Source organism: Sphaerodactylus townsendi, linkage group LG06 (genome assembly GCF_021028975.2).
Source record: "Sphaerodactylus townsendi isolate TG3544 linkage group LG06, MPM_Stown_v2.3, whole genome shotgun sequence".
Lineage (NCBI taxonomy): Eukaryota > Metazoa > Chordata > Lepidosauria > Squamata > Sphaerodactylidae > Sphaerodactylus > Sphaerodactylus townsendi.
The window spans coordinates 86,545,154-86,563,105 of record NC_059430.1 but is presented as its reverse complement, the minus strand read 5'-3'; the positions used below and the strand labels follow the sequence as shown (position 1 = coordinate 86,563,105).

Sequence of the window (17,952 nt, the reverse complement as noted above, 5' to 3'; positions counted from 1 at the left end):
TAAGAAAAAACAAGTCTCAAACAAACATGTTAAAAAGTTTGCTAACCCAGACATGAGCATCAACCTCCATTTATGCAAAGGTGTGTGCATGCGAATAAATGTGTGCAAAGAACAGGCTGGTTTTACACCAAGGATTTCCCATGTTTCAAGCACTTGACTGGTGTGGATTTGTGCAGTGTTATCAGCCTCTTTTTTCCATTCACAAAAATCTGCTTTATTTTAAATCTGTAAAAAAAACCTGTTATTTCATGGGAAGGATGCATATGCAGTTTCTTTTGTCTGAAGGGGAAAACAACATAATTGAATGACTTCATCAAAGTGCTAGTGACTTTCTTCATGTGTGGGTTATGGTAAAGGACCAATCCCTGGCAACAATTGCATAATAGAATTGTCTGCTTTTAAAGATATTGCTATTCCTACCCAGCATTACTCAAAAATATAAGATCATCACCCACAGCTCAAGGTAAAGGAAGGAGAAATATGTGCAAATATATGTTTTTTAAAGTATTTTAACAGTATTGTGCAATTTCTCATTTCTATGCGGTGCTGCATTACCCATTCTTTAAAAAAATAAAAAGGTGGGCAGAGACTCTTGAGGATCACATGACAACACAGCGGGGGGGGGGGGGGGACCTTCACTATGCACAAAAGGAAAATCACCACTAAAAATGGAGAGAAATGGATTACCCAAAGTTGTCCAGAATCCTCATTACAAGAGTGATCTCACACAGAATCATACCTGTAGTCAAGACTACCATGGAAAATCACCCTGATGTGGAAGAAATATTTATTCTCAGTCCAGAACCCATGAACATTATTGTTCCAGGAAACAAAAAGATTTTTAAAATGATCCATAGCCAATATTTATAGTACACTCAACAGTACTAAACCACTGAGCTAGCTAGCTCAACAGGTAAACTGAAGAGTGATATAAAGTTCAACTGACATTACAAATCGGAGAAAATTATTTTGTGTAGTTCATGGCACACATTGAGAACTGTTAGACATGGTACTGTATGTGAATTTCAATATTAAAAATAGCATAGTTATAAATATACACTTTCAGCCTACTTTATTTTCAAAGCATTTTATATTTATTTTGTAAGGAAGTTGTACACATGGGACAGAGGTGACGTTACCTTGATGTGGATAGGAAAGACATCAGGTTGGAAGCATATCAGGCATGTAATTTAGGGGCACAAAAGTATTAACACACACCCCCACCTGAGCTGAGACAAAACTGTCATCCTCAAGTGGCATAGTGGTTAACAGCAGATGCATTCAATCTGGAGGAACCAGTTTGATTTCCATTCTGCCGCTTGAGCTGTGGAGGCTTATCTGGGGAACTCAGATTAGCCTGTGCATGCCAACACACACCAGCTGGGTGACCTTGGGCTAGTCACAGCTTTTCAGAGCTCTCTCAGCCCCACCCACCTCACAGGGTGTTTGTTGTGAGGGGGGAAGGGAAAGGAGATTGTAAGCCCCTTTGAGTCTCCTACAGGAGAGAAAGGATGGGATATAAATCCAAACTCCTCTTCTCTATGCTAGGGAACATTTCTACAAGCCAGCACGGGTGACCAATACTGGAGACTCCAAGCTTTGTTCTGTACACACCCTGCAAGGGAAGAGCCTATTCTACACATGCCCTATAATCAGATTAAGCACTCACATGACTTCTTTAACTTAATTGTAGATTCATCATAGAAGATATGGACTTCTTTCATTCATGTGTCTTGCAATTGGTTCATACAATCAAGGCAACCTGCTGCTTGTTTTCTCCGTGCAATCTCTCACCCTGCTAAGAGATCAGATATGGCAGATATATAGATATAGCTTATAAACAAACATGCACAACACCAACTATTTTCAGTAGGTTGTGCCTGAGTACAGCCCCAGTCATAGTTCTTTATTTCATGTATGTCCCACACCCCCTCCTCCAAATGGGGATTCAAAGTGGCTTATAACATTCTCCCTATTAACCAACACTGTGAGATAAGTTGCATTTGGTGTGACTGGCCCAGTCAGTGAGCTTCCATGAAAAAAAAATGGGATTTCAACTTGGTTATCTCTAATCCTACTTCAATACTTTTAAGCCCTACAGAAAGCTGCCTTTGTCAAATACACCAGTGTGGTATTTCTCCAAGCGCTAATTAGTTTGCTTGCCTATATGAACCAATGTGCAAGGACTATTGGCCAAAATTCCACAAATCTATTCTATTTCTCTCATCTAAAATATGTGTTAATACTCTGGTGACATTTTGATGAAGAATGACTTTATGGATTTCCACACATGAAGACAGACCTTTTATTAACCACACCATTAACTTTTAAAAAGTCTAATATGGATAGAGTTGGGATAGAGTTTTTCAACCAATCCTTCTCACTCAACAAGCCTAGCACGACAGTCAGCATTGTGAAACTTTTAATCTTCATTTTACAAAAATATATTAAAATCTTACGCTTCATGGCTGTAAATATCCTTAAAATACAGAGTTATCTTGTGAAACTTTAAAGCAGGGTGAGAAAGACAACCAGCAATTCCAGTTGTTAGAACTACAATCAAGTTGCCATTCATTCCCCCCAGGCTTGCTATTGACTATGCACATTTGCATAACATGTAGCATTTTTTACAGTACAGGCCTGCTGGATATCTATGCTATTAAGATACTAAGGAAAACAGAATTCCAATACACAACAAAGCAGCACAAATTTCAGGTGTAACACAGATCTAGTTAGATGGGTTGCAACAAGGAAGACTACCATTAAAAGTCAAGATTATATACTTGGAAATTATTCAAAGGAACTTTCAACATTTTAAAATTATGTCACAAAATATTGTCCTTATTTTAAGACAGTCATATTTAGAAAATGTTTGAAAGTAAAATCAGTGTTGCAATCCTATGGCTCTCTGAGTAAACACATGAACTGAAGTTCTTTAACGAAGACAAAAATTTGCAAATATCAGCTCCATAGATGCTAAAATAGTAAGCTACTTCCAATGTGTTATCAGTTAAGGAAATTAAAGGCAATTTGAAAATGGAGGAGTTAGCTACAGTATGGTTAAGTACTATTTCATTAGACGTGGTTTGATGGTGAAGTTGGAATAGGCAGAAAAAGGAAACAATTTGAATAATTTACAGTACTATATTCTCTTTGAACCACATATGAGTCATCCTTTGAAATTGTTTCCTTTCTGTTAAAGAGGCAAGTTAAGTCATGGAACCTGAGCCATTTTAACGCCAGTTAAATCTCTGCTTTCTTACCAAGGATATGTAAATAGGGGGCTGAAAGACTACAGTAAAGCAACTTTTTAAAATGCAGATTTATTCAAATCTTTTTTTCAGAAGACATATTTGAAGCAGGGAGTCTGTTGCATTCCTTTAGATCATATTTGTTTGCTTAGGCATAGGTAACAACTAAACAAATTTCCTTAACACTTCCCATTTCAATAGTTTTTAAATTGTTGTACTTCATACCTCAGTTGTGAAACGTGTGCTTTTCTTCATCTCTTGAAGGAGACATAACCATTTACTGGAATGACCATCCCAGCCAAATCCCTAACTTAGTAATGCATAAGCCTGCTTCAGTTTAATCTCCTAAATAAAACAAAATACACCAAATACTTACCAATATTAACAAAATGAAGTTCAGTGGGACTTTCCTACAGACTTGATCACAACAAGCAAGGATTGCTGGTCTGAAAAGAACTTTGCAATTTTGTAAGATAATGCTAGTTTGTTTCAAGGGGTTTAATTGGCCCTACATTATTTTATTATTATTATCAAAATGTAGTTCAGAGGGACATTGTAGGTATTTTTTAGCAGAGGTGATACTTAAATCAAGACTGGGCGTTTTCACACAGGCCAAACAATGCACTGCAATGATTGATAGCAAGTCGATTTTGCCATTTTAGACAGTAAAATCCAGCTGCAAAGTGCATTGAAAGTATTATTTGGCACGTGTGAAAGCACCCTGTGTTTCCTGGAATCTCTAGCTGGGATGATGTGGTCTGATTCAAGAAGGCTTTTCTTGTGCTTTCTGTTCCAAAGAGCTTACAATGTCTAATGTTGATAACAGGGGAAAAGGAGAGGCACACATAAAGCAAATGGCCATTCTTATTTTTTTATCAGCAGCAAAGGCCCAGGATAAGGAGTCTGCAGCAGTCTGAAGACCAAGTGGGCTCCAGATGATCTTTCATCTTATAGATATTAGGCCCACACAGGAGTGGTTGCACAGGACGACAGACCACAACAGCATGCCATGTTCTCAATCCAAAACAAGTGCTCATAACACATGTGAGACATGGTTTGAAGACAGTATCATACCACACCAGACCTGCTTACAAAATTTGACATTTTGAGCTATGCGAGTCTTAAGGTTTTAATCTGCATTCTTTATGAGTTATCTTGTCATCTACAAAAATGGCGAACTAAGCGAAGACCAGTATTCCCTGGATATTGTGCTTCTGTAAGAAAATATGACAGGAAACTCTGTCTTTTCTGAAAGAAAATATGACAGGAGGACAGTGTCTGTATCTGGAGTACTATCCCTGCCTGATAATTTTGGCTGTTTTCTTTGTCCTCCATTTCCCCACAAGCCTTCAGAACTAAGCTGACTACTGCATTGTATATAACAGGGGTAGGGAACCTGCGGCTCTCCAGATGTTCAGGAACTACAATTCCCATCAGCCCCTACCAGCATGGCCAATTGGCCATGCTGACAGAGGCTGATGGGAATTGTAGTTCCTGAACATCTGGAGAGCCGCAGGTTCCCTACCCCTGGTATACTAACTTATACTATGAATCAGTGGTTGGCAAACCACCATGGCACGTGTTGCCAGAGAGTGGCACTCAGAGCCCCTTCTGTGGAGCACGCCGAGCACTTGCCAGGCCGGGTGCCTACGCCAGGACCCTGATGGAGAGCTGGGAGCAGGCTGACTGCTGCTGCTCAAGTGGTTGAACAAAACTAAAGTAATGTGTTCCTTTCCAAACACTGGGGAAACGCTTCTCAGACCCAGAAGATTTTTTTTGCCCATCGCCTGGGCAGCTGAAGCCTGAAAGTGGAGGAATGCGGTATGCATTTAGAATTTTTTTCCAAAAGCTACACCCAAGGTCTTTTGATAAGAGAACTGCTTTTATTTTTCTGTTCCTGTTGCATTTTTGGTGGGAAGATCGAGATCCTTTACCTGGGAGTAAGCTCAGTTGCTGGCAATGGGACTAGCTTCTGAGTAAACCCTCCTAGGGTCGTGAGTCACCCGTTTGAAGTGCTGCACAGTTGCTTCACCAAGCTTACTCTCAAGTAGCATGCGCCTTGGAGCCAACCATCTTTTCTAAACTAAAACCTCAGTATTCAGGTTAAATTGCTGTATTGGCACTTTGCGATAAATAAGTGGGTTTTGGATTGCAATTTGGGCACTCGGTCTCAAAAAGGTTCACTATCACTGTACTAGATCCTTGTCTTGATGCCTGGAATTGTAGCATACATCTATTATTCATTTCAGGAGTAAACCCTTTACTCACCTATGTCTGGAAGGCATACTTTGTGTATTTTCACTCAACAAAAGGAAGTCTGCACAAAGAGGCCATCTTGTCACTTGTTTCTTTGTTTCTTTGCTATAGGCAACCAACTCTGCAAGAACTACAAAGTCGTTTATTAGTCACACTGATCATACTCTTTCCTCAAATACAAATATTTGAACACTACAAGTGGTATTTGACCAATGAACTATAGTAAACCTGAGTAGAGGTAGTCAGCCACATGGACTCTGCACAGCACACTTAGATGTTAGTTCCTGAAACTGCCACATTCTAGTTCTCTTCCACAAAAACAAATGATACATACACAACAATTGCAACTTCACCATAATATGCTGCCAGTCACTTTGCAGAGTACAAGTATAGGCCATTAGGAATGCCTTCTTTTTCAGCTGGGTATAATTCAGTAAAGCTTTGTGAGCTGAACTGAAGTTTGACAGGTTTGTGCTGTCTAGCTGTACACCCGTTGCCTTGAAACATACACGTTAAAAAGTAAAATGACATGGGAAGTTTAACCTAGATAATGGAAGTCAACAAAATCCACAGCCATAATCATCTCTCCTTTCTCAACACGTGACAGAATTCAGACAGAAGTTTTTCAGGAACTTTCTGCAATATTTATGAATTCTCCACTTTATGGGTTTGATCTGGCTTTGTTTTCATGGTCTTGACCCAGGAGAAAACCATTTGAGTGATAGGTGCAAGTATGCAGTTCACAAGAATAGCAGGTATTGAATCCGCATGGATTTTCTGAAATGGAACGAAATGTGCCTAGATAGTAGAAAGACAGCTTCTGCTACCTTTAACACAGAACTGATTCTGTGCCACATTCTTGGAAACAAATGTCTTTGAGGCAAATCTGAATTGATACCCATCTTAAAAATGAAGTAATCAGAAATGGTCCTAGCTGTAATTCTGTGTAATATCCTGAGACAACACTTCTTGCTTGAAGCCCAGAGTCCTTGCATATTATGTTCTAATGCAGGGGTAGGGAACCTGCGGCTCTCCAGATGTTCAGGAACTACAATTCCCATCAGCCTCTGTCAGCATGGCCAATTGGCCATGCTGGTAGGGGCTGATGGGAATTGTAGTTCCTGAACATCTGGAGAGCCGCAGGTTCCCTACCCCTGTTCTAATGGAATACCTTTTGGATTCATCTGCTTCTGAAGGCATAACAAAGGCGAAAAGAAACCACATGCAATTTGGAGGTTAATATCAGTAATGGAAGTTGCACCAGAGCCATTCTCCCACTCACATAAACTAGGACCTGCCTGATTTGAGCCTCTGCAACAGCTTCCAGCCAGTGGTAGGATTCAGCAGGTTTGCATCACTTCAACAGAACTGGTTGTTAAAATGGTGTTTGTAAACAGCCAGTTGTTAAATTTGAATCCCAACACTGCTTCTAGCCTCAAATAGTCAGCAATTCTTCATTAAGCCCCTAAAGGGGGTGGTGCTTCCCAGTGGGCCAGGTGATGTAACAGTTATTTAAAACAGAAAACACTTTTCCCTGAGGGTGCAAGAGCATGGCAGCAGTGGCGTAGGAGGTTAAGAGCTCGTGTATCTAATCTGGAGGAACCGGGTTTGATTCCCAGCTCTGCCGCTTGAGCTGTGGAGGCTTATCTGGGGAATTCAGATTAGCCTGCGCACTCCCACACACGCCAGCTGGGTGACCTTGGGCTAGTCACAGCTTCTCGGAGCTCTCTCAGCCCCACCTACCTCACAGGGTGTTTGTTGTGAGGGGGGAAGGGCAAGGAGATTGTAAGCCCCTTTGAGTCTCCTACAGGAGAGAAAGGGGGGATATAAATCCAAACTCTTCTTCTTCTTCTTCTTCTTCTTCTTCTTCTCATTTGCAGATAACTTTCACTGTCAGGAAATGGTTTCTACAAGTAATGTTTTTCCTGTTCAGCTTCAAGTTCATTTAAAAAATATTTAGAATGTTTAGGGAAGATGCATAGCAGCTGAAAATTACTTCATTAAATAAAATGTACCAGAAAATAACAAAGAACAAGTCTGTACATCTCCATCTAGTCAAACAGGTTCCTCAGTCACTGAGCTGGATTCAACACATTACAAACAGAATTTCAGCTTACAGAAACATTCTGTACTTTTTGTTTTCATTGGTAGTTTATGAGATCAAAACCATTTCCTTTAGGAAGAATAATATCCAGAACCAAGTAAGCTGTAATTAAAGCCCTATGTACGTGACGAAGTGGACTGTAATTCAAAACACAAAAGACTAAAATTAAATGCCACAACACTTGTTCTTGCTGTCACAGACTAACATAGCAACTACCTGGCATTTCTGAGTCAGGTTATTTCTTTATTATACCTCATGGTGCCAATTCACAGTACACCCAATCTCTTCATCTCTGTATGAAAAAAGGGCAGACAGACAGGGACTTGTGTATCAACTGGGCATCATGTATGCCATAACAAACACTTCCCAAGGTGCCAACTCTGGTTCCGCTGTCGAGTCATCAATGTCAAGCAGCAAACAACCTCTATTACTACTAGATGAGAAATCTGATGTTGCAGGCTCAAATGAGAACAGGAAGTGTCAAGGAAGCAGACTCTGAACATTCCCTACCTACAATATAGTTAAGATCGCCACCTGCATTTCCCAGCCTCTAAAAATCCATCACTAAAGGAATTTGAAGTTTACAAAGGATTTAAGCCATACACATACTAACTGGGGCCCAGAGCCAGAATATACTGTTAACACAGCAAAATTCAGACTAGTTTAATATTTCTGCAGGCCATTTTACCATACAGCAACAATATATGCATTATTTCCATCATTAACATGCCATGTTAATACTTTACTACAGTTCTGTTTTTAGATTTCTGGTTGGTTCTACTAGCCTAATCCTACTGTATTATTGAACGTCCTATCACGCTGATTGTATTGACTGTGTAATCTGCCTTGAGTCCCAGTTGAGAAAGACAGACTATGAATAAAATAAAGCATAACAATTCAATTCCTGTGACCTGATGAGTACTAGTCCTTGACAAACTCCAGGTGCCAGTTCACAATTGTGACTGGAAGCTTGCTCCCAGTGCCTACAGACCAAGGCTCGTTACTGGCAGCGAGGACAAAATAGGAAGGGTAGCTAGAAGCACAACCACCATGTTGCCCTGGGACCAACAAAAAAGGAGCAGGTGGAGCTTGTAACAGCAGAACCTGGCCTGCTCCTGAGTATGCACACTCATTCCCTTGATGCCTGATGGAGGGCCTCTTAGAGAAAGGGAGAATCAGAGCTGCTGCTACTGATAGGCATAGAGAAGGGAAGTTTGGAACACAAAAGGTAGCCTTATCCTGTCCCCTCCCCCAACTTGGGCTCATGGTAAATTAACAACTGGAAAGATCATTTACTGTAAGAAGGGAAGCAAGATATCCCTTTCTCCATTCTCTTCTCATTTCCAATTATCCAGCACAGGCTAATAACCCACCCCTCAAGTAACTTTCTGCAAACAGGCAGGGAATTGGAGTTATGCAAAATCATACCTCACAAAGAGGAGCTTTGCCTTTGTGAGGCTGATGTAGCTAAGCATCTTGTATAAGTATAAAATAAAATACAAGTATAAAATACTTGTATAAATATAAAAGTATAAAATATTTTGCTTTGGTTTGCATATGCCAGAACCTTTTTGACTTGTATATCCCTGGCAAACCATTTCCCTGAAACTGTCCCTCAAAATAGCAAAATGTTTGTAATTAGTACAGTTGTTATTTCAAATTTATATGTTGTAACTGTAAATAAGTGGCCCAATAATGGAATTAAAATGATTCAAGATAAACAGTGCATATTATAAAAATGAATTCAAGTTAATACATAGTTAACATAAACACTACTTTGCATATCCTTGTTTTACATCTAATTTATTAAAGCTTGAAGTCTCTGACAGAAAAGGAGGAAGGCTGGAAAGGGGGTACTGCATGATACGTGACCAAGTCCAGCGCTTGGATAGAAGGTGCCTCAACCCTGAGTCAGGGGTATATTTACACAAAATGGTACCCAGGGCAAGTTCTCAAACTGTGCCCAGCCTCTTGTGATCTGGATATTAAGGCATTATTGATACATCCCAAGATTGCACTGGCCTTTTTTGGTTGCTGCATCACACTGGATACTTATATTTTACTGTCCACCAGTACCCAAAGATCTTTTTTTTAATTGTTTTTATTGCTCAATTTCAAAAAGAAATACATGAGGAGGAAGTTTCAAGTTTCAAGACTAAGATGCTGACATTTAATCTGTCCATAAGAGAAAAACAGAGAATTCAACAACTAACAAATATTAAGGCAGAACAGAAAGTTAAATATCTAGGCATTTGGATAGAGGATAATAATACAAATCTCTTAAAAAACCATTATGACCAGACGTGGATAGGAGTTAAAAATAAACTAATAGCGTGGGCAGGAAAACAGACATCCTTGTTAGGCAGAATAAGCATACTTAAGATGAATATCCTCCCTAAATTTATGTTTTTGTTTCTGAACCTCCCCCTGGTCATAACTAAATCAAGTTTTGCACAATGGAGAAAAGAAATTAATAAATTCATCTGGGAAGGTAAGAAACCCAGAATACGTTATAAAGACCTTATCCAACAAAAGAAGCAGGGGGGACTGGCTGTTCCAGATCTCCAGTTATACCATGATGCAGCAGCATTAGGATGGGTCAGGGAATGGATCAGGCTGGAAAACCATAAATTGCTAGATCTTGAGGGATACAACTTAACAAGAGGTTGGCATGCATATCTTTGGCCGAATAAGGATAAAAAAAAAACACAATAGACAAAGTTATAAAAAACCATTTTATTCGTTCTGCCTTAATTAAAATCTGGAACAAATATAAAAATATATTCTACAGTAGCCTCCCATTATGGTGGAGTTAGATCAACAACAACCTTTTGGCCAAAATACCAAGATACAATTCTCTGGAATAATGACCAACCCATCCTAAAACAAAGGCACCAGATAACCTGGGAAGACCAACCTTGTCACTGGTATACATTCTGCCAACTAGAAAGCTACTATAAATTAGACATAAAAAATTGGGGAATCCAAAAAAGGAAAACAGAATTAGATAACATATTTACAGGAATAAATAAGAAAATTGTGAGTTCTATATATAAAGTATTATTAACTCAACAAACTGAGCAAGAAGTGGTAAAACCAAATATGATACACTGGTCAGAAAACATAAAAGAGGCAATCACTTTAGAACAATGGAGTAGGTTCTATAAAGAAATATATAAGTATACTCCAAATTCAACAATGTGGGAAAATAGTATTAAAATGTATTTTAGAACCTACTTTACCCCAACTATATTACATAAAATGAACACCCCAAATTCCTCCGCATTGTTGGAAATGTGGAGTTAAACCAGGAACATTCCACCATGTATGGTGGACATGTATAAAGGTTAAAAGGTACTGGAAGGAGATACATGACCAAATAACTAAGGCCGTTTCCGCACGGGCCAAAAAAGGCGGCCTGGGAACGGCAAAAACACCGTTCCCAGGCCGCCGTTCGCACAGGCGGCGCTGCTGAAACGCATCAGCGCCAACCTGGCTCCCCTTCCCCTCCCTCAGGACGGCGTCAGGCCGTCCTAAAAAGCAACCCTTTAAAGGGTTGTTTTTGAGGGAACAGCGTCTTCCCAGCGGCGCGGTGCGAACAGCACCGCCGGGAACACGCTGTTTCCCCTTCCCTCTCCCACTTACCTTGTCGTTGTCGTCGTCCTGCTGGCCTCCTAAGTCCCTCCCTCGCTGTCCTCCAACCCCTGGAGGTCGGAGGGCAGCATGGGCGGGGCTTAGGAGGCCAGCAGGGCGACGACAGCGACAAGGTAAGTGGGAGAGGGAAGGGGGAAGAGGCGGCTCCGTGCGGAGCCACCTCTCCTGCGGCCTCTGCTGGGGCCGCTCGCACGCTTGCGTGCAAACGGCCTCCACCCCCACGCTGGCAGAATTCTTGCCGGCGTGGGGGCGCATAGAGGCCCATGCGGAAAGGGCCTAAGATAATTAAAATACCCTTTAAAAAAACTGAAGCAACCTATCTTTTGGGCCCCGCATCAATGAAGATTGCTGAAAATTACAAACATATGTTTTTCCATATGATTTCAGCAGCCCGAACCGTTCTAGCGAGACATTGGAAATCAGCTGTGATCCCAAAGATAGACGAGTGGATCTGCAAGATGCAGCAACTAAACAAAATGGACAGTCTCTCCTTTCAATTAAATAACAGGTTGTCAGAAAATTACCAGCAGATATGGCAGCCATGGTCAGACTTTGTTTCATCTACTTATAATGTTGTAATCAATCCATTATAAATAAGACATAGTATTATAATTATAATTAGAAATGTACTTCTTAGGGGGGAAAACCTTCTTTCTTTTCTTTTTTAAACATATAGAAGTTTCTTTTTTCCAAAGACAGTTTTTTTTGTTTTTGTTTTTAACAAAGCAGATGTTTTTTAAATTATGTAGTTATAGAGAATAAAGTAAGGCTTGCTGTACGCAAGTCAGTTGGAGTGGAAGCCAGGGGAGGGGGGGGAGAGGGAGTAGTGGGAGGGGAAGTGATATGGTGGGTACTTAATTATGACAAATGTGATAAATACACATGAATTATTTTTTCTCCTTGAGAATACCCACGAACGGAGTTGATTTAATGTATAATATAATTATTGTATCTTTTTTTTCTCTAACTATACTATACTAGTACCCAAAGATCTTGTTTATACACAGCCACTGAATAGTGTGGAAAAAGGAAGACAAAAGGTGCTTCGGTGGCAGGGGAGACGTTTCCCATGTTCTCCACTGCAGCCCCCGTCCGGAAAAAAAAAGCCGTGTTTAACATTAAACTTACTTTCAGGCACTATTGTCCCTGCCCCAAGTCTCTTCCTGGCCACCAACTACAAGTAAGCTTAATTTTAAAAGCAACGGGAGGTTTTCTACCAGCAGCAGAAAGTGAGAAAGGGGATATATGCCTTTTCTTACCATTAAATAATTTAATGCATCCCCACAGGAAAAATCCCCAGTGCTTTGTCATGTACCATAGGCTGGGAACCGATACCTTAAAAAACCCACGTGAACATTTCTTCAGTTACCTGGAAAAAAGTTATGCGTGCACAAGGAGTGATGGGGGAAGCCAGCTTCAGATTGTGGGACATTATAACAATTCAAATAAGGGTAGAAATGTCAGTTAAAGGGGTTAAAACTGGCTAGCTTGGCTGTACAAGTGTACAAGCATTATGGTGTATGAATGTGTGCTTATTTATTCATTTTCTTTGTTGGGTGGAAGAAAGGAAAACTGACTTCCAAATGGGTTGAATGATAGCAAACACAGGATTCCAGTTAGCAAAACAAATAAACAATAACAGGCGATGTAATAGAGTATGCTGCACACTGGGAGAAGGGTTTTGTTACTTTTCGCAGCATGTTGTTTGCACTCTTGTGAGGAATAATTCCTAAGAAACATATAGTACCATCATTTTCCTATCCTAGTAAAGAACCTTTACCTCAGACCTTTTTGAAAAATTAGGTAGCTTCTTTGGTCTGCTCATAACAAAACAAAAAGCTATGCAATAGCTTTTATTAAGACCAGTGAAAGTAGCCCAACAAAGTATACAAACTTTTGAGCTCTCCAGAACTCTTCATTATATAGGAACAGGGAAGAAAGTTTTTCCAATAAATAAATAATTCAGCTGGATATGTAATGCCATCCCACTAATTCTTGAACATCCAGTCTTTTGACACGTTCCAGAAAACTCAGAAGTTTACACTGCATTGTCATTTTTGTCAGTCTACTTACCAGGTTTTTGGTTTCATGCTTATCAGTTCCCTCCCTTGGGCTCTGCATTGTTCATTTTGCAGTTCTAAGCTGTCTGTGAATAAGTGCTGCTGCCTCTGGATGTTAGATGCAAGTGGCTGTGTCCATTCTGTCTGCCATTTTGGGGCAGCTCAGTACCCCCCTAGTGTCCTCTCTTCCCTTCTGCATGAATCCAAATGACATCAGAACACAAACTTATTAATCAGTGCTGGAAACAGAATGGTTATCTTTGAGCTGGTGAAGCAAGGTTGCTGTTACATCATGTCACAAGTGGTTACAGCAGATCTGTGACTGTGTAATGTAAGGAGACAACTAGCAAAGCAAGATTTTTGAAATTTACTTAAGAAGTTGTTAGGACTTAAGTGAATGTGAATCTTGTCTGTTATAAACTAATCCTGGTTTGCTCATGACAAGATATGTGCTGTATCTGTTGACTAACTCATGAACATCCTCCCTGCTCATAAATGGGAGCACAACTTTGGGTCCTTGAAACCAGTTCCAATTTGCCACAATGCCTAAATGCAACCATCTGGGAAAACTAGAGTCCTTTTCATCCCTACAAACTGGAATCATAAACCCTGTTTTATTATCCCAGTTAATGGGGAGCACACACTACAATTTATCTAGGTGCCAAATTTAGATGTTGCAACAACTGTAGTCGGAATTAAAGCTTCTCACGCTAGAAGGCTTTCATTTGTGCATTACACATGAACAAAGGATATGAAGGAAACAGTGAACAAGCAGGAGAAACAAGCAGGTCTGTGCCTGCTCCAAGGCAAGTGCTATGTCAAAGGATCCTTTACATTTTTTTGCTTGTATTATGGAAGTCAGACTGATAAATATTCTTGTTTCACCAAGAGGGTACTGAAAAATTTCCCCTGCTGCATGAAGTCTACTGGCATCAGTTAAAGCAGTGGCCCATGGCCACTGGTCTGAACACATACAGCATATACGGAAAAGCTATGGGAATAGTCATCAAGTAGGCAATCCTAGCATGAAAATGCAACAGAAGGAAACCCTTCCTCCTTTCAGAGAAAGTTTTTAAATATTCTGCTGGTGAATTGCTGTTCAGAATTATTTTCCATGACTCCCCAATGAAATGTTTAAAATGTACCGAAGTTTCTTCATGTTTGATAGGAATATGCTGCTTTGCTTTATCCTCAGCAGAAAAGGTAAAGATGAGTTACGATAGAAGGGCCAATATGGGAAAGACCAGATAAAGATGATGCAGTACCGAAGGGAGGTTGGAAGGGGGATGTCAAAAACTTGATTTCAACCCTGCTGAATGAGATAATGAATATACACATTATGGATGAGTGTGGCTCCTAAATGATTGGGCTTTTTGTGTGGCTCCTAAATGATTGGGTTTTAGGCCCAAACGAAAATGGTCAAAGATTGGCAGTACCACATTATAAATTGGTCACAGCAATTTATAGAGTCAACAGGTACTGGCACTACTATAAGGTCCTCAAGTGCAATGTTTACTCGCATAGAAGCAGCAACCATTCATTTATGAGAATGGGGGGAAACAGGAAAGGGTATTCAGGATAACATTAGGTTGCAGCTAGCTACTCCTCACAGATCAGTGTCTACAGCAAGGGACCGTAATTCTCCACAATTTGAACTGTGACCCAATTTTAATCCTGTTCCACAGTCAGCAAAGCCACTGACACCCAAGCCAGCCACTAACTGCTTAGCTATTTGCAGAGGTGAACACTAATTGTGACAAGCATGAACTCTCACCGTCTGCAAGCCCCTTATACTTGTTTTATTTTTGAAAATTTTTATTTGTATAGCCGGACCCATTCCAATAAATACATGTATAACAATTTACATTTCATCCAAACCATACAATTTCCCCACCTTTTCCCCCTCCCCCCAAAGGAGTTAAGTTCTTTTCGATTTCTTAACTGAGCAGCAGCAGGCTCATTCTTTCCAGCCTCTTCTCCCATCTTCCTTCTTTAACTCCCAACTTCTCTCATCCAGTCCACATACAAAATCCATATCCTCATGATTTCATTCTGTCTATCCTGCCATAATTGGTTCCTTGACATTATTTCAAAGATTTCTAACTGTACTTGCTCCCAAATATATTCTAACCGTTTCTGTATTGTCCATATTTTCTTATCCTTCCAACCCGATGCTATAACTGCATGCGCAGCTCTTACCATTATTTTATACAATAATCTGTCTTTTACCCACTCTACTATCATTCATTAAACCCATAAACAATGAATCTTTGTTTAAAAAATTCAATTCTTTACATTCAAGCCACATATGCAGATAAAATGATTCTTTAATCCCACAATGCCAACATTTTTGGCTGAGACCCTTAATCATATATGCCAGTTGCTTTGGAGTTCTATACTATTTTAATATCACTTTTCTTTCCAGCTCCAAATATTTTTCAATTTTTATAGTATTCATAGCTTCCACCAATTTCCCCATTTTATCAGTATCTGTAAACCCTTCATACTCCCATTTTTGATTCAAAGCTCTAATCATAAATTCCTTGTCCTCTCATAAATTTATATAAAACATCTAAGATTTTCTCTTTTCCTTTTTCATACCTTTCTAAGCACTTCCCCATTACACACTCCCCTTTTATTCTTGAAACCTTTATTGTTTCCCATATACCTATCAAGAGCAGCCAAATCCCCGTTTCCCGTGTCTATAAAATTTTGCAAATTCATAATTTTTCCTTTCATTAACTACATTTGCTACAATTTGAAACCCTTTCCACCTCAAATTCCTTATTGCCTTCCCTCCTTCATTTTCAACCACACTTGCCAAAGGTGCCCCGTCCAGAATGCCTGGCATCCATTTCACCCTCCATTTCTCCCATATTTCTAATGCCACCTTTCTTGGCCCTATTATAACTTGTTTTACTCTTTTCATATCATTTGTAAATATCCCAAATCTGCCAACACCTCTATTTATCTCATTTTCAATTTTAACCCATTTCTCTACTTTATCTTCCTTTATTCCCATCAAACTATTTATTGGAAAGGCATCATAATATTCTTGCAGTTTCAGAATACCCCAGCCCATATATTTCTTTTTCATATAAACTATTTTATTTATTATCCTTGATCTTTTTTGGTTAAACACCCACAATTTAAACTGCCTGTCCCACCCCTCAAATTGTTTCTTTTTAATCTCCAATTGAGTAGTTCTAAATAAAACATTTTGGCATAGTACACATTTTCAATGCTCTTATTCTCCCAGTTATAGATAAGTACTTTTTCTTCCAATCTTTTGTTTTATTTTTCCACCCCTCTTTATAATTACATTTGAACATCTTCCCTGTTCTATTTACTATAGTAACTCCCAAATACTTAATTTTTTTTTTACTAATTCCTTGCCTAACAATTTTTTTCACTGTTCACACCTAGGATTTGTTTTTCCCATATTAACTTTCAACCCTGAGTACTTTTGAAAATCCTCCAAAATTATGTTTAACTCCTTTGTAGTATCAGCAGGGTTAGCTGTTGTTATTAATATATCATCTGCGAATAAATTTAACCTTGTCTCTTCCTGGTTCAGCCTATACCCCCTTATTCTACCATTATTCCTAATTCTTTCTGCCAAGAATTCCGGTTTCATCATAAACAAAGGCAGTGACAACGGACATCCTTGTTTTACTCCCCTTCCTATATTCCCCACTCCAGACCACCCTTCATTTATTCTAATGGATGGTTAATGTCACTCTCTCTGACAAACCCACATTTGTCTTGTTCTATTAACTTTGGCAGTATATTGTTTAATCTATTTGTAAAAAGTTTTGCAAAGATTTTATAATCTTGATTTAGTAAACTTATTGGTCTATATGAATCCACCTGGTCTGGTTTACGTCCTGGTTTTAAAATTGTTATAATTTCTGCTTCCCTCCAAAATTCAGGAATTTTCTGTCCTTTAATATATTAAATAATATTTGCAGTTCAGGCATTAACACCTCTGCCATTTCCTTGTAATATTCTGCAGTGAACCCATGCAATCCTGGAGATTTGTTGTTTTTCAACTCCTTAATTACCAATGCTATTTCCTCTTGCGTTATCAACTCTTCCATGTGATCCCTTTTCTCCTGGGACAGACCTTTATTCAGTTCCACATCAATATTTACATTCTGTTCATATTTAACATTTATATTCTGTTCATATTTAAAGAGCCTTTGATAAAACTCTTCAAATTTCTCTCTAATTAACTTATTATCTGTTACCATCTTATTTCTATCGTCTAATTACTTTTATCCTCTGTTTTTCCTTTCGCTTCTTTAGTTAGCCAAATGTTTCATTGAATTTATATTTACTGTTTGGAATTGGTTTTTTACCCAAATCTTTTTTCCACAGCTCTTCCTTATCCAAGTTCTCGAACTGTGCTTTTAATTTAATTAATTCATTTTAAACTGTTGTATCATATTTTAACCTGGAGTTTATTTCGCCTTTCCCTAATCTCTTCCACTAAATCATCCCTTTCTCTATTAATAGCTTTTTTCCACTTAGCTTCCATAGTTAAGCAATAATCCCTTACCACTGCTTTTGATGCGTCCTAGAGTCTCAACTGATACAGTGCCCTTGTTTTCTAAAAAATATCTTA

The 17,952-nt window shown here is 39.2% G+C and overlaps 1 long non-coding RNA gene across 6 annotated transcripts in view; it reads right to left on the bottom strand.

Annotated features, from left to right (window-relative positions):
• Nucleotides 1-17,952, bottom strand: part of LOC125434610 — a 37,428-nt gene that overhangs the window by 12,139 nt on the left and 7,337 nt on the right. Inside the window, exons 3-4 of one of the 6 annotated variants that reach the window (XR_007244809.1) lie at nucleotides 5,520-5,637; nucleotides 1,670-1,798 (exon numbers count right to left, since the gene is read on the bottom strand). The exons of 1 other annotated variant lie outside the window; for it this stretch is intronic. This is a non-coding gene — a long non-coding RNA (uncharacterized LOC125434610). Of the gene's footprint in view, nucleotides 1-1,442; nucleotides 1,799-5,519; nucleotides 5,638-13,338; nucleotides 13,519-17,952 lie in introns of those variants that run through there. 4 more of the 6 variants (XR_007244810.1, XR_007244808.1, XR_007244812.1 and 1 more) reach the window with 4 other exon arrangements.